Here is a 22462-nt window from a genome sequence, read left to right on the forward strand (position 1 = left end):
AGTATACGTCACGAATAGAAAAATTGCAGTGTCCCGGCGGTCGAATACGTTCTGTCATATATTGCGTTTGCCTTCTGAATCCAACATGAATGTGTGCAGACGTGCATTTTGCATTGTGCGTGGAATAGCTAAACGAAGGCTGTGTACCTACCGCTCGAGGCGAAAGAAAGGCAGTGGGGAATAACAATACGGCAACAAAAGTACTATTTTCGCTCAAAGAAGACGAAAGAGCTAAATATCGTAACAAATCCCGTGTCATTGCAAAAGAAACATTGGAAACTGTGAAAAATCATATCAGATGTTTCCCCAGGTACCGTTCACACTACAGCAGATCTTCAAATCCTAAATTTCATACATCGTGACAGTTAAGTCTGTGTAAGAGATATATGACTTTTACGTCGCTAAATGTTCGGAAGACAACGTTTCTCCTGTGAAGCAACATGTATATCGACACTAAAATTTTGAATTTAAAATGCCAAGTATCAACCCAAGAAAAACATGTGATATACTTCAGCACATGCCGACTAGGCCCCCTGAATACTACTCGGATCTTCGGAAAGCTGAGGCAGCATATTAGTGTTTTTGTACAGACAAGTAGAATTGCCGGAATGTTGGTAGTAACAAATTACATAGCCATGGACTTAGAACAGGCACTCTCGACGCCGAAGATCAGCACAGACACAGTGCTTTACTTGCAACAGTTAAGGACATATTGTTTTGGTATTCATTTTTGCCACGACGAATCATCGACCATGTGTGTTTGGACAGAATCTGTCGCTTCTCGCGGTAATGAGGAATTGGAAGTTGTATTCTCAAAGTGATGATGAACTTGTCACAAAATCTGTACAATAAACATAATTTAATAGTTTATAGTGATTCATGCGTGGGACAGAACAAAAACTCTGTCATAATGGCTCTCTGGTTATATACTCATGCCCAAAATTATTGTTGCATGTCTGTAAATATGTTGTTATAGGAATATAATTTGACAACGAATTCGCCCGGAATTTCTTATAATGTTAGTACGTGTTTAATTGACAAAGACATGTATGTAGCAAATTTTATGTCAAAAGAGCAGTAAATAAACAACAAAACGAAAATAAAATTTTCGTGTCCATTTACCAACATTTTGTTTTACTCATTCTAATTTTCGCATTTATAATTCTTTTCCTATGAAATTTACCACAAAAATATACATTTCCTGATTATACTGATTATACACATAGTATCAGTATTAAAAGTACCCTGCATAATCATTATCAAATATTCTTACAAGAAGACAGTTATAGATAACGAGACAATTATTTTAGACATGAGTGTACATACTAGAAACTACCGATTTTGAAACAATAAACATCGATTTTTGGTTCCAGACTCTTGTTCTTAGCTTGTAATGCTGATTTCGGAGTTGTTGACAAGGCAAAAAGGAAAACCCAATCAGTTTAATCTCATGTCAGTGGGTCACGTTAATCAAGAAGGCACTACGAAACCAGCGATTTAACGTTATCGAAATGACAACACAAGACATGCAGGTGATACCAAATTTGCGGTCTCATTTGACAATATGCAAGAAAACGCAAGACAGGGAATTGTTCCGTATAAGGGAAACAATGTGCATCCTATTTCAGAAAGGTAGCCAAGTCATTCAAATAACATACACATATTTCGAATGTGAGCCTTGGAGTCGTAGGGGAAAAGGGAAGCAGGCGTTCCTGCAACAAACCGCGTTGGATTTCAAATATATGCACGGAAGAGCTATCCAGAAAGTTAGATATGAAAATCTCATGATGATGGTAAAGTTCATCCCACCAGTGTATCATGAGTTTTACATATCTCTCAAGTTCAACGCTGAAGATATATTACAGAGTCCTGTTCCCGAATATATTAATGGAAGTGACATTGGGTGAATTTATTGTATTGTAGTTATATTGTTGTGTTTATTGTGTTATTTATTTATTGTTTTGAAAGACAGCAGAATCAGGTCTTGCACGTATGTTTACTTATAAGCACTTAAGATCCATGATAGCTTCCACTTAGACTTTTGTACCTTACCGTAACAAGGAGTGTTTCTGAACGGTTTTCGCACAGTCAAGATACAGTGCAAGTACCTAGGTGCATGACAATTTGCAATATCCAACATTCGATAATAATATTCTGTTCAAAGTATGAATATTAAAACTTTGTTACAGTTTTATCTCGAAAATTGCATATTTTTTAAAATGAAAACACTTTTCCATTTTGCATACGACTCATATTTCTTTTAATCTTTCAAAAATGATCCCAGTTTCTAATTACAAATCATGTGTGTATATGAAATGATGTATTTAAGTTCTGTACAGTGTTTTCAATATCCCTAATTGAGTAATTAGCCTTAAATTAATTAAATTTAAATTAATATTTTTATTAACTATATTTTTGTGCCCTCTAATCGTGAAACGATAAATCACACATATATATTCATAGGACGTAAACCGTCCAAACAATGTGACATCATGTTAGCACGTGTTCTCGTGTTATGAATGAATGAAAGAGTGTGAACGCATATAAGAAGACTTTCTATATCCCTGTCTTAACCCTTATACAACATAAAGTATTTAGTTTTATATTGCATGATAAGGTCTGATTTATACGTTGTTTTTTCGTTACACGAAAGATTATTTCTGATTCGCAGCATAGACGAATAACTTATTTGAGATATTAACTAAAGACAACACTATTTTGTGATTTATTTTACATTTTTGCATTAAAATTTGTATTTAGTTGAGTCGTGCGAAAGAGAAGCATTAAGATATTGGAGGTAATCTAACAGGTAATCTAAAAGGAATATATCTTACATGTATGTATATACTCCATTACAAAGAATAATCTTCATATACTTAGGGCATTTTCCTCTAATTTCACTTATCCATAATATTTCGCATCTTCGTAGCTGTATTAACCAAAATTTGTATAATTTGTTAGCTTATATCTTTAGTGCAGCAAAGTTTCGGTTGCGTACGTTACACTTCTGTTGAAAACATCTTCCATTGTACCTTTTTCTACAATAATAACATGCAGCTCTATTTCACCATCTTTTTCATCCCTTATATGATCCTCCTTTAAATATTTGGTAATCCACTTTCAGTAAGAACTAAGTTGATCAATTTTGATTCAACAGAAAATTTTCAAATTACGTTAGACAACAGACTAATTTAACACCAAAACCATGAAATTACATTTTTCTATATCAGTCTTAACTATAATTTTGTATTCATTCAACATGAAAAAATAGACAGCCATTATAAATGAAACAGATAACTGCAAAATTTAATGAATCTAAAAATCATTCGAAAGCAACCTTTTTAGGGTTATAGAAACATACCATAGGAATGGAAGCTATGTTACGCAATGCCAGGTCTGGATTTTGCAATGAATTAACAAGACTTTAAGAGGGCACCCCTTGAGAAGAAAGCTTCAAAAGTCCGAAAAGTATTAAAAAGAAAAAGAAAAGAAGAAGTGAAAAACAAAGGAAAAGAGACAAAGGTCAAATAATTTTGTATCTATATGTTAGTTTTGTGCTTAATCATTCATGTGCCTAATAATTACCACTGGAAGTTCCAAGTTTGATTGTTAATAACACACAAAATTTTCGATGGCGATCCAACATAGTGAAGCAGATTGAGGAGTTCCTTGAATTAAGGGCTACTGAACCTTGGTCTGGAAAGCTAAACATAATGCAGATTGTTAAAAGTGTGTGTGGATCGTCAATATATCTTTTTGTGGACATACTATTTTCTTTGCTGCTGGCGTATAAAATTCCAGATATTCGGGAAAAGATAATTATCTTCGTGATCAATCTTTATTATTGATTATTTATTTCTTGTATTAAAATGTGATTATCCTTTTGATGTAAATAAACACCAGAGCAAACCTTTGTTTTGCTGGATTTTCCGTTCATTGTTTTCAAAAACCTAGAGTTGTGATGCAAAGTTTGTCAATTGAAATTTTAGGAGAGAGGAGAAATGTGATATTTATACCAAGTAATAAGTAAAAATTTGTATAGAAAGTGTACACATAGGAAAAAGAATATGTTTTAATTCAAGTTGTATTCTAAGTGTGGAGGAAGGAAAGGTATTAGGGTTCAGAATCATTGAGAAACTTTAAAAGTAGTTACGTAGCAAAGTTGATTTTACAGGAGACATATTACAGGAGTTAGGGAAATCAGGGACATTGGAAGCATGGTCACTCCCTGAATATGATATAAATTAAATATTTTATCTGAAGTCGTACCCTGAAGAGTGTTATTGGAGTTTTGAACAAATTAAAGAATTTAAAAGTAGATATTGCTTACCTAGGGAATAAACCAGCAGAATTCACGTCAGTGTTCATATCCTTTGGGACAAAGTTGCTCACAGGAGAATTTTAGAGCGAAGATTCCATCCATGATATGGTTAAGGAGGACTTAATATTTCATTGAAACTGACAAATCAAGCTTTAATTATACTATAATGATACTTTTAAGAACGTAAGCTGTGAAGTAGAATTTAGTATTAATAGCATCTTGAAATAATTAGGGTCTAATTGTAGCGGCAAAGAATGTATTTCCCTTTGATTGAAAGAACAAATTTATGTAGAAGCGTAAGCGGGTGTAGACTGATTTCATTTAAAAAGAACGTCCTCCAGATTACCAAGTGAAGTAGTTTACTATGTATTTGTCATGAAAATAAGTGTAAGAACTCGATATTTTTTGGATAAGGGTGGGGGAGAAGGTGATCTTCTCTACTACTTTTTAGGAGGAAGAATAGTAAAACCGGGTCGATTGCGCTCAAATACTTAAGCAGGAGCACCGCTACTTTGGCGCACGAATACCCCCTAAATACAGGGTGATTTTTTTTTAAACTTACGGATTTGATTTGGGTCCAGAATTTCTAACTGAAGTCCGATTTTCAAGCGGTTTGTGGCAAATGATCAAGGAAGGATGGGAGATTTATGGAACTATGTTTACTGGTTTAAATTCATCCGTGGTAATAGCGGCAATGCCTCAAGAAAAACAGCGAATATTCCCCAGTGTACCTTACAACTGGAATGAGGTTCGAGGTGGTGTGGAGATTTGAGTTTCCTGCGTTAGACATCAACCCCTTTAAGATCAAGAAGAAATAGGAAACTGGGCCATTGAATTGGGATTTATTCTGTACAGTTCTGTGCTACTGTGTGAGTATGATCAGCACATAGTGAGAATAATGTACCCTTTGGAACAACTTGAGTTTATCGTTCCAAGTTTTTGGAGATCGGAATCTGTTGTTGCTACGCAAAGGGCATTTAGAAACAAATTCGTCTCACATTCTGCTTCAGACAGGAACATAATATGGTCGCTAGTGAATAAACTGGAAGAAACAGGGTCGCTTCTGAGTGAGACAGGGAAGCATCGAACTCCGCAGGCGGGTGTTGTAGAAGATGTCACTTATCTACTCCTTAGGTCACCCAAGAAATCTCTCCGTCGTTTGTTGCAACAAACCGGCTATAGCTATTAAATTTGATACAGGGTGATTTATGGGTGTTACCACTAACACTTAAGTTGTATTCTCACTAACACCTAATTTTTATTCTGCAATTTAGCTTCAAAAATCCAAAACTTCATTCCAATTGTAAGGTACTCTGAAGAATATTTGCTGTTTTTCTTGAGGTGTGGTCGATATTATCCCCGATGAATTTAAACTAGTAAACATAGTCCATAAATCTCCCATCCTTCCTTGATCATTTGCCACAAACCACATGAAAATCAGACTTCAATTAGAAATTCTAGATCCAAATGAAATCCGTGAGTTTTAAAAGAATCGCCCTGTAGTATATGTTATATGAAAGCCGCAACTTGAATATCATATAGAGAACGATAACACCAAATATTGGCACTTTTTTTTATGTTTACGGAAAAATACCGTTCTGCTAAGGAAGTAGGGAAAACTATATCCAAACAAGCAATACAATTAAAATTTTTTTGTACGTGTGTTACCCTTTTTCTTCTTCAGCTCTCATGTCTACAAGTCTACAACATTTCTCCAGCAACAATAAAATAACATTTTGACATGTAATTAAATCATTTAGTTTAGTCGTTTACCTTTCAATTTACCAGATAAAAGTTACTAATCTAAAGTTAAGCAATTAAGTTATATATATATATATATATATATATATATATATATATATATATATATATATATATATATATATATATATATATATATATAAAGTTTGAAATAATAAATCATCAATTATAGTGAAATAAACTTCCATCCTGCTTCACTGATCCTTTTTCTTTTATTCTGCAATATTCCTAGAGCTGTCACGTGTATTGTATCGTATCATGTACAGCACATATTTTGATTTTGTTCCCATTCTTTACAGGAGGAAAACATACGTACGTATATAAATTGTGGGAGTATAGCTGTTTCATTTGCTAATTACAAGTACATGAAATTGAGGCCAATCTTTTAAAATAACAATAAACCTCAAGAAAACAAGAAAAGTGTTGTGCTGAATGCTCGGGAAGAATTTAAGTGTAAAATTCCCAGGTAATGGGGTTAGTGAATTTGTTGTTCTTATGTTTTAAATAATAAAAAGAAAGCAAGAAAAAATATACATATTTTATTTTTATATATGCATTATTTAAAGTGCTGTTAGTTATTGCTTGCGTATGCTCACGTTTCATGCTTGAATACTATAATTAACGAACTAACAACATGTGTCTCATTTTTCCTTGTTCTACTCTTAAAACGTGATAGCGTGTATATTATAATATTGAAACAGTGACTAGCAAGTGGAACGTAGCCAGTGCGAAAAGAACACTTGGATTGTTTATGTTTGTTCCGTTATTAGAGCTTTGCGTTCAATGCTATTTATTTAATTATCTCTTGATGCTCATTTCTCTTGCATGGATTCCTTAGGTGAAAAGTATGGTTTAATTGGTTAATTTTAGATTAGTAACTTTTATCTGTAAAATATAAAAAATTTAAAAAATGAAGTTGTTAGCCGTAAAATGAATAGATTTCCTGCTTTGTGTAACAGAAACGAGGTGTATCTTTGGTGATTGATTTCCGGTCTTGCTCAGCAACAAGGAGCTATTTAGTAGCTACTGAAATTAAGAGGCAACGAACTTTATTCTACAAAGACAGAAATAAGGCAATCGGAGCCTCTGTTGTGATCATCCAACTAAAACCATCCGATTAGTCATACGCTTTGTTTGGGCCGGGACATCAGGAAGATTTTGCTTTAAAGATGAATAAATTGCAAAAGTGGAAGTTCACGCATTTGTTTAGGTTAAATAGGCCCTGATTTATTGCTACATACCTTTATGACTTAACTAGATCAAGCGTATGCCATACAAATAAAACAAAATAATATCTCCGTACATATGTCCATTATGTGGACTTAAACTGTATCAATCCTTCTTTGATTTTTGTGATCTAAATATTTGATTTTATGAAAATTTTAATTTACTTTTTTTAAGATTTCACCTCGTGTCCTGAATTTATTAGCAAAACATGCTAGAATTCCTTATCTTTAGGCCATGTCTATAATAAACAATTTTGACTTGGTTCAAAAGTTAAATTTTAAGCTTTTCTTTCAATGTATTTCGCTTGTTTTATACTTCTTTTGTAGTTATTAAAAGCAATATCTCTAGCCTTTTTAACGTATTCCAATCTAGTCTAATTCTCTTCATATTCACATGGAATATTAAGAGAATTATCCAACTATGTTCTAGGATTATAAGAATGTAATAGATAAAATGGACTATATTTTGCTCCTTCATAAAAGTGACTATTTAACCCCTTCAGTGTGGGTGGCGAGTTAACTCGTGTCTTTAAAACGCACCTGCTGTGCGGATGGCGTATATATACGCTTTCATTTTGCTTTAGCTATTTTGTATTGCGTATGGCGAATATAATTGCCCATAGTATGAGTAATGTATTCCCGACAATATTTAGCGAGTTTGCGCTCACCTAGGAACCCCAAGAGACCACACAGAAAAATTGGGCTTGATCTTTTGAGGCATTCCCAAATTTTGTGTAACCTAGCCACATGATGATGATGATGATAACCATAAATACGACAATGACAAGTTATAGTAGCTAATTAGAAGCAACAAAGATCATAATACCGAAAATTTCATTGTGATTGCTTGAGAGGTTCAAAAGTTATTAAAAGGTAACGAATTCCAGTTCTCAAAAAAATACACTTTTTACAGCGGTTCGCATCTGAAAATTACACACTGAAGGGGTTAACGTAAACATCACAGAAGGTAAAATAAAAGACCAATTCGTCATTTTCTTGCCTACGTCATGTTTTGAACAACATCGTTCATGCGTGCAGCTAAACCTGTTGAAAAACGGGCACCTGTATCGGCAATACGTAGGTATATTCCAAATGGATCTGCCATTTCTTGTATTAGCTTTCCTTTATGAGATGATAACCTACGCAACACTATTTGTTGTGATATACCGTACTTTAAAATTGTCTCTTAAATTGCTTGTGAAATCAAGTCGGCACTTAGATCTGATAGTAACTTAGTTATAATATATCTTGTAGATATATCAACCATTATACAAACGTATCTGTGCCTATACGTAATAGATAACGGAAGTTGTCCAAACTGATCAACAACTCGGGGCATATTGAGGGTATTTATGTTTTTCAACAAGAGGTATATTCGTTGGATATTTAGGAAGAAAAAGACAAGTGTTATAAAGATTTTTGTTAAATATAACTGTGCGTGAGACCCGAGTTTGATCCCACATCAAGCTTTAGACCTATTACGTCTCATAGTTTGGATGTCGAAAAGGCTATAAATTACTGCTGAACAAACAAGTGATCTTTAAGAATTACTCCTAGAACTTACATCCTCTCCCGAAAAAAAAATGTGTACGTTTAAGACATTTTGGAACTAATCTCGAGATCATTTACATTTACAAAAGTTGTTAGTTAGTGAAGTTCAACTTATCGTTTCAGTACTGAGGCTATGTAAGACGTGGATCAACAATTTAAGGTGAAATCCGAACCAATGCAATGCGTTCAAATTTCAATGTTTGCTAGCCATTGCTAGCAGAATGACCTTTACAAGAGGTGAATATTGGATTATACGGAGTTTTAACATATCTAAAAACTTCTTTGAATTCTTCTGAAAAGTTCTGTGAAACTGGTCAAATTTGTTTCAGAGAATCTAAAATTCACCTCTTCGTGACATTCGTACAGGTTAAACAAAAAACAAGCTTTTCAAAGTAAAATCAAACATCTAATATAGTTTAAAACTTAAAAAGGTGTATTGGCATACCTCTACGATATTTAGTAGATTACGAAAACAGATTGCTTGTGTGGATGAAATGAGTGGCCCTAGGGCACTAACTTTCTCATCCAATTTGCTAATTAGTAACAGATGATTGAAGTTAGCTGCTTTCAAGATTGTTTTGAAATATTCGTCCGTTAACAACTTAAATATACAAATGAATAATGAAACATTGTAAAGGAATTAATAGCATTTTATTTGAGAGTTAATCCTAGGCAGATTCTACAATTATAGCTGAAAACCTTGATGCAGAAAGCCGGTACCAGGATGCCAGCAGAATGGGACTAGAGTAGCCTCTTCCTTTCTGCTGTGATTCGGAAGATTATTTGGAAATGAAAATTAACTAGCTACAGTGAGAGAAAATGAAATGACATTTCTAGTTTTTGTCCTACAATTGCGTATGTATTTTATGGTAAAGAGGACAGATGATTAATGAAAGTGCGTGGTTATGAAAGAATTGGCGAAGTGAGAATGTGAGGGAAAATGAAACAACCTCGAGGGAACCTACGAACATTATGCTGTTCACTACCAACTTACATGACGGAGTATCGAACTAGGGACCCCTAGCACCAAAGGAGAACGCTCTACTACCGAGACACTGTGCATGCAGCGAAGGGATAGAGTACAGATTAGAATTAGATTTAAGTATAACACCTACAAAAGAACGGACAAATTATGGATTCATGACACACTTATACTTGCATAAATTAATTAACTTTAACTCGATATAAGGCAGTCTGACTTAAGAAGCGAGATTTTTCGACATTGATAACATATTGATTTATAAAATATAAACAAATTTGATAGAGTCATTATCGAGATAAAAAAATGATTTACTTTATCATTGGTGTGCCTGTATTTGAGGTACTAGAAAGATTTTTCTTAAAAAAAAAAGAAATACCAAATGATGCCATTTGAAAACATATTGATTCTGATCGTAATTACCATTGTAATGCAAAATCCTGGTTTTCTTCATTAGTGAGCACAAAATCTTTTAATTTTGTAGGAATTTCGAATTCGATTAATTTCTGAGGGCCGCGGTGGCTCAGTGGAAGAGCGTTCACCTCTGGTGCTTGGGGTCTTGGGTTCGATCCCAGCCCCGTCAAGTGAACTTTGTGGTGGACAAACACCGTGTGCGTGGGTTTTCTCGGGTTCTCCCGTTTCCTCCTACTTGCTTCATTCCACCATTTCATTCATTACTCATCATCAACGTCTCCTTTAGCCTAACCGGCATAACCGTTGGACGTAAAACTCAAAAGATTTCATTTTCGATTAATTTCTATACATACAACATACTTTGAGAGTAATAAAGTCTGTTGGTTTCGGTAACGTTTTACAAGACTAATTACGATGGATTAAAATAGTATACAAACACGGTATGCATTGCTTTTTTTGTTGGCTTTTACGCAGTAGATAGTTCTCGTTAAGAATTCATCTCAGATATACATTTTTCCGTGCGTCGTTTCTTATGTTTATTCAGATCTACTATGTATCTGGAGTAAATACGAATAGTCTGCTTTATGTACAAAAGTACCATTTAATAATACCAGTGTGTCAAATCTTAGTTTAATACACTTTGTTTTTACGGGTGTATTACAGGACTTTTCAAACTATCGTTCACTCCAAGCCAACTATTCAGATCAATTCAGAATATATCTTAATAATAACAACGATAGATCTTGGAAGGATAAGCTACATTCAGCTTCTTGCTGTACTATGGCAAACAATAGCTGCAATTTTTGTATTTATAATAATATTATGTAATAAGTATTATTATGTTAAACAATTATTACCCTTAGCATATATTACAGTGCAAAATCCACTTTACACTTCGTTAAGTAGCATTTTCACTTATTATATTTCTGGTCAATGCAATCGAACTGAAAGACCCTTTCATTCCAGTGAACTGCATAAGTAGAACTGCGAATGAATCGTCTGATGATCGAATGCGACTAATTGATTTTCAACTGAATTCAAAGAAGTTCTATTTTCTGGAATCGATTCAATCTGATCGACCAGAGCAGTCGTCTAGATTATCTAACAAAAGCACATACTGCTGGGAATGTTCAGCAGAAGATAGTTAAATATAATACAAGTTGCAATACGGCTGAAGAGACCGTACTAGAAGCGTTGTCGAACTATGAACTAAAATAAAAATATTAGGATGACATTCAGTGAAATAAATGTTATATCATGTCACATTGCTACAAAAGTTATTCTCTTGGGCATCTTTGAAATTCCGGTTGATTTCGAAGAAGAGCAAGTCGGCAAATAACATTCAATCTTCTTTAAAATAATTGGACAGAATCCAACATTCTGATTCAGCCTAGTCAATTCGAATTAGCACCCATCAACTGCTGAGAGGTCAATTACCTGTGGTACGACCAAATCGAATGAATAAAAAATGGGCTGCAGGTGTTACAATTTTACTGTATAACCATTGGGAGACCTGATTTGTCTGACTTTTTAAAGGAAAAGTGTGTTATAACTTCTAAGAGGAAAAATATAATTTCTTAAAATGAAAAATCTTGAATATATACATTAAGAACGATTGTCGAATGTTAATAGAAAATATAAATGCAACGCTATATTGTGCTACTTGTCTGAAGATGATAAAAATCTGGTAACGCGTGGAACAAAGAATGTTGCTGCATAAAGATTGGTTCAAAAATGAAAGAAAAATATGTTAAATGATGGGAAACTATATGTACAGCACAAAAGTTCACAAAGACATTAAAATAAGCATACAGAAATCCATTCACTATCTTCAATAATAATATTTACTTTTTCTTTTTAGTACCGTATTATAGATTTTTACCTACTTTGAATGGAGGTAACACACAATGGAAAACGATAATTGAAAATACACGAAAACACATGTTAGTTATAAGGGTTTATACACTATTATATTATATAGCATATAAGCTGTATATACCGTATTCTGTAAAATACAAGTTACAAGAGAAATCTGAAAATCATACACAGTAGTTGGAAGAAAATTTACATATCATCTTCAAATCAAGTAGCTTATGATAATCAAATGTTTGTACTAACTTAACTTACGAATTGATATGAAGATTGCAGTAGCTAAATTGATTTGAGCCCAATAATTTATTTGTGGATTTTGTACAACGTGAAATCACAAGTCAAAATTTCATTCTTTTTACCCGTAAGTGTATTATAACACAATAATAGTAGAAAGAAACAATCATATATATATATATATATATATATATATATATATATATATATATATCAATTTGATAGGCTGAAAACAAATCACTTCAGTGTACAGTATTTTTAGAAATTTTCAAAAACAATATTCTTAATCTTTCTGTACTTAATTTGCTATTTAATAATATATTTTAAATCTTCGGCTAGTTCTTTCTTTATATAAAAATGCAAATTCTATCCAAAATCCAAATTTGTTCATAACTTAGTTTGACTAAATTGACAATTGTGTTGTGTTTGTAGGTATATAATTCAATTCAATATCGTTTTGACATATACTTAACGTGTATGTAAAACTATATGTGGCAACAGAAGGGTTGAAAGGCTACATGCCATATTATTGATCAGAAGAATGAAATATTAACTTATACTATACTATTACTTGAAAGTGTAACTATAATACAAGTAAAGCCAATATATGCCCATAGAAATAACACATGGAGCTATTATATTGGTAAGACAACATTGACGGCCGCTCTAAATACATGATCAGTTTAATTGAGATGTAAATGTAAAACTTTCAATGTTGATTGAATAAGAGGGGGACGATTATTTTATTTTGATGTTGATTATAATGGTTTTCCTGGAAGCATCCTTTGTATTTAACTTGATCACCTTCAATAGAAAGGAAATGAATGTCAGAAATTTCTAGACTAATATTTCACACGCCTGTAGATTATGATTTGAATTGACTTGATTTATATCCGGCACTTTATTTACTTTCACACGGCAAGTTTAATCATAAAGAAAATCTGATGCTAGATTTTCATAGTTAAAATATATTTACTGTAGCACAGTAAATTATTTAATACAGTTAAACCTTATAGATATAGACTAGTTGTTGTTTTATTTCTGAAACAGCTTCTTTCTTTCTCACTTTATATGTCATAATTAATTACATAGAAATAAGACACATGTGTTAGTGCTAGGCAGAACCAACACTGGATTAATTACTTAGTACTGCTAACAATTCAGAATGTTGCGTATATATATATATATATATATATATATATATATATATATATATATATACTAATACAAAATCCAAGATATTTTTCTTTCATTGCAATATTTATATTGGTTAAAACATAAAGCTTTGGAAAGAACTTTTCTTGTTCTAAATGGGAAGTCCTGTGACATATCTATTGATCCTAGGAAGTGATGCAGCTACTTACGCAAATATACTGAGAATAAATGAATCCAATTTCTAAATAATTCTTTTTTGTTACTATTTGCTGCACTTGTTTTATTTTACAGTTGTGCCTCAAGGACAAAAAAAATTGTAATTGACTTTTTTTTTCCTAACAGTTCATGAACAGACCAATGTATTAGTATGTCATCCTACAAATGTCTTCGAAGACATCCAATGCCTTCGAGCTATGGAGACCTAATTTAATCAAATTTTCTTTACAGGAAAATTTAAACCTTTTCGTCTCTCGCTATTATGTTGGTTTTAATACAAGACATATAGGAGAAACAATTTCACTGTCATGTCGTCTTCAAGTGAGCGGAAAATAACGTCGTTACTTTGTGTTGTTTGTAGCTATGAATATATATATAAGAGTGTGATTTGAGGAATGATTTCTGCATCCTTTTTATAGTACAAAGTGGATGGTCATCAGATGTTGACACTTTCTGAAAGCCGGTGAGAAAGTTGTATTATAGTGGTCATTTCTTCTTCTTTCTCTAGTTGATATGTGAAGTCAGGGTGTTTATCAAAAGCCGGAATTCGTGTCACGGTAGCCAAAGCTACGAAAGCAGACCAGTTCACATCCTTCCTTCCTTCCTTGGTTGAGTCCATCCATCCATCTGTAGCCACATTCCTGTTTTTTTTTCTTTTCTTCTCTTGCCGATCAGTCGCTCGAGTAAAAGTCCAAGGAGATAGGAGAAAGTGCAGCGGCCTGATCTACTGGCACAGCTTCTTCACACACATCCCTTCCGATGCTGCAGGTCATTGACCGACTCTTTTAAGTTTTATTTTTATATCCAGTTTAAGCACACATTAAATAAAGGAATGCATTTGCATGTTTATTTCTTTTTCACACATATAACTGCTAAGAAAGGGAGAGGAAAAAGAAAGTGAACACACCTGCATTTATAGGTAAAGTAAATGGGAACCAAGTAAGCAGAAAGTCTACTCAAAATTTTGTATTATGCTTTATTATGTGACTCTTTTGACCTTGTTAATAAAAGTAACAAGAAGCTCGAAATAGACATTTTCATTTAACAGTAAGCTTCAGACTTCTCGAAGGTTAAATTGATACTACAATTTTGCCTTTGGCTTCAAAGTGAAAGGCATAAAATTATGTAAAATTGGTCATAGTCAGGGCTAGGATTTTTAGGGGCAGTTTTCATAGCAAAAAAGGAAGAGGAAAGGTGCTAAAAATAAGGCGAGAAAGGGGCATATTTCCTTTAACTAGTTTGATGAATACTCTTTTTTTCTAATCGAAAACAAGTTAATATAAACTACGCATATTACTAATATTACGATAGGTATCTCTCTCCCTATTTATATATAGTAACCTTTGGCTAGCTGGGGGTGGAGCCCCCAGACACCCGAGTCAGCTGGGCCTACGGCTTCGCATTTCTTATCTATCGGCCTTTCATCAACAGTGAATTTCGTGAATTTGATCAATAATTTGAGGGTGTAAAAGGTATTCCATATAAATAACATGGGAAAGATTTTTCAGTTCCCTATAAAACCACTCTAAAGTTGATTTTTTTTTTTATTTTTACTGATTTACTTAGGTAGTGCTAAAGAAAACGTACAAACATACCGAATTGCAAGTTTTTATTCCAATTCTAAGTATCTAAAACATGAGATTATATGTCCAAAAAAAGGCTCATTTAAATAATATAGGAAAATTCTTCATCCCCTCTTTAGACCCACTAAAAATTAAAAGTATTAACTTTTGGCAATTTTCCTGTGGGTTAGTTCAAGAAAGCTACAATCATGCCAAATTTAGTCACTGTAGCCCTACGAGAAGTGCTCAATAATTTATTTATGTCAGCTTATGTAGTTATATATATATATATATATATATATATATATATATATATATATATATATATATATATATATATATATGTGTGTGTGTGTGTGTGTGTGTGTGTGTGTGTCTGTGGGTGTTATAGTTTGAAAAGGGTCTAATAATTTTTTTTATTTTCTGGAAGCCCGTTCTGAGGATTTTGTTTATATTTCACAATCAAATTAACAAACCTTTAATATGCAATTAACCAATTTTCGAGAAAAACTTTGAGTGGTAGTTTACTGGTAAGTTAGCTTTCCATTTTTCACAATACATTTATTAGATTACTATCTAATTGTTTTCTTGTTAAAATCAGATCTTGCAACTTAATTTCATGTACTTTTGTACTAACTAGAGCTCTAAAATTTTGTTAAAATACATAAACTTGAATTTAATACAATATTTTTACATCATTTTTGTTCCAGCTTATCGCCTTAGCGTAAAATTCCTTATTAATTGTTATCTAATAAGAAAAATTATATGTCCTTTTAGTTATGCAACCCAAAATATTCTAGAGTTGCGGTGTACAGTATAACAGCTAAGATATCTTCATGAAATACGTTTCACATTTTGGAACTACGATAAGCTTCAAGAACAAATTGCATGTGAAAACATTTTATAACAAAAGGTAAAAAGTAAGAACTTAAAAAATTAAAACAATGTTTTTAAAAATGCAGAAAAAGCAAACAAAAATTGAGTTAAATGAAGAAATGACACTAATTCAGACTATAAAATCATTGAGCACAAATAGCAAACCACTTAAAACACCCAATGCTCTTATAGTTTTAGTCCCATTTCTTTATATTACTCCACCATTTCTTCCTTTTTTGTGTACTTTTAACAGCATCGTTATTAAAATAGTTCATATTCTTTATTCTTCTTTCTTTTCTTTACGATTTTCTATATAAAATATCTTAGACCGCTCTTATTTCAAACTAAATATTTCATGAACACCCCAACAATGTGATATTGTTCTCTTTATAAAATTTCAGAAAAAACTCGTCTACTGGTAGGAGGCTTTTGCCCAGATGATTTTTTCGAAAACTGTTCTAGGGATTTTCCATATCTTATAAATAAATATTTCACTATAACTACAAGATCGTTTCTTTCTTTTTTTTTGGTAACAAAGTCCAGATAGAGTTTGATAGGATGAGTTTTGTTAAGACTATTTTCTCAAAAACAGTTCTGTTAATTTAATTCCATTTCGTGAATAAACAATTCATTTCTTGATAACCTTACAACTTAATTCATTTCTTAGAAAATAAGAAGGTGTGATTTATTTGTGAGTTACATTCTTTACAGAGATCGTTTTTCGATAAAAATTTACATTTAAAAATTGGATAACTGTTCATTTATATTGTATTGAAAACAATATAATATAGCGAAATAACACTTTGAAAAAATCTGAAAGAGTATCGTAGTTTACTGGAGGGAAGAATTGCTCGACAATCTTTTCGAAAACGGCTCTTGTGATTTTGTTCATATTTCTCTAATAATTATTTAATTAAATACTCAATAATATAATTCATTTTGTTCACAACATACTATATAATTTATTGCTGCGATAAGCTTCGTTCAGATTTTTTTTATCGGAAACGGGTCTAATAGTTTCCTTTATATTTTATAATAAAAACATGTTAACAACATTATAATGTTTCGTGAGTGATTTGTCTGGAGATTGAAGAAAGAATAGTTTAGTTGGGAAAGGGCGTTCTTTCTGAAAAAAAGATTTTGGAAAACAACTACAATGATTTCGTTCATAACGCATTAATTAGTAACACTAAAAAATAGCAAAATTCATTTCAATCGAAGAAATTCAGAAGGAACGATGTAGTGAGGTTCTTTGGATAAAGTTTTCGAAACTGTCTGTAAATATTCTTCATATTTCATAAATAAATACTTCAGCAATAACTCTAAAGTATGGTTCTTTTGATTCAATTAACCTCATACATGGAAGTTGAGAAACCTTGACGCAGTCGCTCTATCTTTTATTTTCGTTCAAACGAAGATAGCTTAAAGATTATTATTGCTGTTAGTGCTGTCTATATTATTATAAAATGTGTAATGTACTTTGCCTTAAAGTACATAAACTATTAAATTTAGATATCAAAGAAATATTATTTTATAAAACAATGTTCAAAATTTAAACAAATAAAACAAAAACATAAATTTTAAAATTAATTCAAACCAAACTTCCTAAATTAATAGCCAATGAAGATACGCCATGTCTTTCAGCTGAGTAATAAGCACATCGACCTCTGTCGTGTTATTTCTGGTTCTCTAGCCCAGAGTTCGGTATTTTAATTTGAGGAACTCCCTAATCACTCTCGATAAGGTATCAACATCGAAAATTATGTTTCCTCCACTGAAAATCGAAACACTAATAAATTAATAGTCTTTATAAAACTAGTATAACTCCAATAAGGTTAATTTTTAAAATCCGAGTGATAACTTCTATCACTCATTCTTTCAATTTCTATCAACTTTTATCACTCATTCTTTACTCTTCATTGCATGTATTAATTTCCCAAAACTTATTAGATAAAATATTTCAGAATAATTACTATATGGCACGAGTACATGTGACTTGGATTTCATGTGAAATTCTGGGTTTGTATCTAACTTAATCCACGATGAAGACAAGACATTAAACTCAAAATTTCTGGGACTTGAGGAGGATCTCATATTTTTCTGGTAAAAAATGTGGCATCAATCTCCTGACAATCTTCTCTAAACATGGAAAGTTTTAGTAAAATTAAATTTAAACCTTTTTTTTAGTATTTCTTCAACTCAAGAAAGAAATGATGAGAGATTTGATTGAAGTAATTTGAAATATTCCTTTATTCAACTAGAAACTGAGGCTTTCAAGAGGTTTAATATCCCTCTTTAGATAAAGTCTTGTTTAACTACGGTACGACACACTAGATAATAATATATGTACTAAAAGAAAGTGGAAATACGAAGTTATGTTTGAATGATTATGCAGACCCATTTATCACTTCTAATGACTTCTATGAAAATAATAATTATTTTATTTAACACTTAAAGGCAATAAACATTATCTACTAGTTCAATCACCTGCATGCAAGACCGTAGAAGTCAAGGAAAACTATAAAAAAAATCATAATTGAGGAAAAAAATGTGAAGAAAAGAAGTCATTTTTCTAATGGTATCTAAAAATTTTCAATTATCATGACCTTCATTTTCTTATTATTTAATCATGTGATTAATAAAACTTATGTTTTCTCCGGTTGACTGCAATCCATCTGATATATTTGAAAGATAAGGCAATCACCGTGACTCAAATCATACGTTTAAGGACAAATTCGTGAACGCTTTTGCATATGTCATGCGTGGCTAACAATTTTCAAGCACTTAGATTTTTTTTTTCAAAGATTCAATCTTCACAGAACGGAACATGCTCAAAATGCGGACAAATTGATCAGAAAAAAAAGAAAATATGACTTTCTATTGTAATTTCCTTTATTATTTTCTTGCTTTCACCCAGCCAAAAAAAAATACTATTCACATTTTGGAAATAACTCGAAAATAGCACGGGCCTAAAAGATTAACTCATATTGAAGGAATTTTCCCCTAAACCTGATATATTTATGTGATAAACATGTTTTCAAGTGTGGCTGTATTTTACACAAACAAATTATTGTATTAAACATTTTTATTAAAATTATAATTCAATTTTTAATATATTATTACATACTAACTTTAATATCACTCTCATTTTCCAAATCATTCCTTTTGAGCAAGGATTTCTGGCAAAAATAAAAGGTATTCCTTTTGGTAAGGATCTATTAGGACACCGTGTCTCATTGAAGACAAAAAATGCAGGACAAAGAAATGTGTCCGTATATTCTTGATTTGTCATTTATTGCATAACACCAGTTGAAGTTCTCGCCGTTGAAGTATTTAGTAAAAGTTCTAAATAGCCTTAGTTTCTTAGAAGTGTACCATGCCTAGAAATATACCAAGCCAACGGTGTGGATTTATATAGCGGACATACATTCACACACACATTGAAACATTCAAACATACATTCAACTTTGAGTCGAAATTTGCCCAGGAAACCTATTTACAGCTATGATGCTCTCCTAAAGTAAACCTACACCGAGGAGTATAAAATATGTTTTGAAGGTACGAGGAATCGATTTTATCAAAAAGACAGAATATATGTAATGATTTTGTATTGGTACATCTATTCTTAATTTGCAGCAAGTAGCCTGGAAAAATTCTCATTATAGGCTAAGTCTCTACACTACAGTTACGTACAAGTATATTAAGTCAACGGTGTGTTTAGAGGATAAAGAAACAAACAAGCATTCGTTTTTTAAATAAAAAATAAGGTTCATGAAAGTATGTAAATCGATACTAGTTTCCTCTAATCTTATAGTAATTTTTAAGGTAAAACAACTGGAAAATTGAAAATTATAGAATATATTCTTGACTTTTATACTTTAGCTAGCAAGTACTTACACCGATAGAAAAAATACATACGATCTGAATATGGTATTTTATATACTCCATATTCTAATATATGTATATTCTATATAACTATTAGATATAACTAGTAATATAACTTCTAATATATAACTATTATATATTCTAATATAATAGTTTGTAAAGACATATGCATTGAAAACATTTATATACAAAATTATGTTTTTTTCTTTTAGGAAACAAAATCCTATCACATTCGAGTTCCCTATCAAATTGGTGCAGCATGAAGTGCCAACTTCAAACACGTGTCGATTATTTTCAACCAGTTATTAACTTAAAAATCCTTTGTAATTTGGGTAATTTCGAATAAATACTTTTCTATTATTATTATTATTATTATTATTATTATTATTATTATTATTATTATTATTATTATTATTATTATTATTATTATTATTATTATTATTATTATTATTATTATTATTAAATTATGAGTTTTTAAATATCATGTCCCTTTTATGGATACTCTTCTGAATGAAAGACGATAATAGATGAGGTCTCGGCTCAAGCTAATGCCATCTCGAAATGAACAAAGCTACAACATGAAACTAGAAAACTCTTGTAGGCGATGAGAAACAAAAAAAAAACTAATCTTAGAAAGAACAATTAAGGTATTAAAGAATAGATAAATTACTAAATAGGAAAATTATAGTTCTCAGTGACTTAGCGATAATCAAGGGATTTCCAAACACAAGCAACAGTTAGAAGGGACTTGAGTAGTAAATGAGATGCTAGATCTTTTTATTTTTCTTTTTTTTTTTAAAAAAAAAAGATTATAAACATTTGCCGAAAATTTAGGCTTCAATAAATTTACCTTTCATTAAGACAATATTAAAATTGTAAGTAGAATTTGTATAAATTTTAAGTTTATATCAACCAAGTTTTCGAAACAGACCCAGTGAGTCACATTTATACTATATATTTGACAAGAATTCCAAATGAAAGATAATATTAGCGAAGTTTTATTTTTAAAAGTGTCGTTCAAAGTCATTTGAAGAAACAGATGAAAGAAATTTTAAAAAATCAGGCCAGGACGGACAGCTGCTGGACTGGAACTCGTAATCAGTGTTTTGTTTCCTTGCAATGGAGTGATACTATACAGAGGTGCTGTTTCAGTTATGATTTAAATCTAGAAAATTACTTCAAGAGTTTATTATTTGACGTTCTGTAAAAACAAATCGATATCCTGTTTTATTAATATTCCTTTTAAATGCACCTGTATTATGTTGTAAAACATGGACGTTAAGCTTCTAACTATCAAGATGTAAAATCAAAAGTACCAATACATTATGCTCAGAAAACAAGCACTATATACAATAAATTAAATTTGTTGTGTACCTTCCAGGTATAGTATTGCTTCCTACTGCATCTTTTGATAATTCCTTTCAAAGTGCCCTTGCCCTTTCCACATTTCGAAAGCAGACGGGCGAAATGAATTATAAGTGGCTCTAGAAGAATGGCAAGGTACCTTTAGATTAGATCAAACCAGTAAATAAATTTATAATATATATGCAAAATCAAAAACAATTCACTCTAAATGGATGCAAACGATTGATCTTGTTTTAAGAAATCACATTCCAAAGTTGCACCAAGTACTTGTTTTGGGCGGGAGGGTTCTTGAAGTCTCACATCCTCTCTCAGCACCGAGGATACACGAAACGTGGATCTACATTTTAAGGTGGATTGAGACCATCAAAATGCGTTCAATTATTTGCGATCAGGAGCCAAACCTGCGACCACGCACTAGCCATTAAACAAGCAGAGGGTCCCATGTACTTTTGTTTATATTTTGAACACTAATTTGATTATAGCATGCATTCTTTAAATTTCTACCGTAAATTCATGTGCATTGTTTACATGTAAAGAATAAATAAAATCTTTCTGCTCTATATTTTGAATTCACGAAGTATGACAGTGGAGCAATTTAAATTGCTGGAAAACTGATATGACATGCTTATGCTTGCAGAACATAATAGGAAAATCGCTGGCTATCAAAACTATTTTACGCTACCTTTTTTTTCCTTTTCTTTCTTTTTTTAACTTGTTAAGCAGTTTCCGCCGCCGGAATAGAAATCTTACTTCGTGCATTTTATTTGAGAGACTAAATCATTTTTGTATATCTACACGTAGTTTCGTACAAAGTACAGAAATGCCACAAAGTCACGAAAAATCGTGTTCAATCTAACCTTTATATCAAAAGAAACATAGACAGGGGAGCAGAAATTAGGGCAGCAGGTATTAATTTTCTTAATTAATACACATCTTAATGTACAATACGGTATCCTGTATTAATAATATAAAAATGAGAGAAGCAGTACTTTACAGAACTACATAGTTATGTTAAATGAGTGCTTTGTTCTTCCTGATGATATTC

At 31.8% G+C, this 22462-nt stretch overlaps 1 protein-coding gene across 2 annotated transcripts in view; it reads right to left on the reverse strand.

Annotated features, from left to right (window-relative positions):
• Nucleotides 1-22462, reverse strand: part of LOC145675948 (uncharacterized) — a 73608-nt gene that overhangs the window by 42326 nt on the left and 8820 nt on the right. The gene's annotated exons all lie outside the window — the stretch shown is intronic.

The sequence above is a fragment of the Thermobia domestica genome, chromosome 2 (genome assembly GCF_964235325.1).
Source record: "Thermobia domestica chromosome 2, izTheDome1.hap1.1, whole genome shotgun sequence".
NCBI lineage: Eukaryota > Metazoa > Arthropoda > Insecta > Zygentoma > Lepismatidae > Thermobia > Thermobia domestica.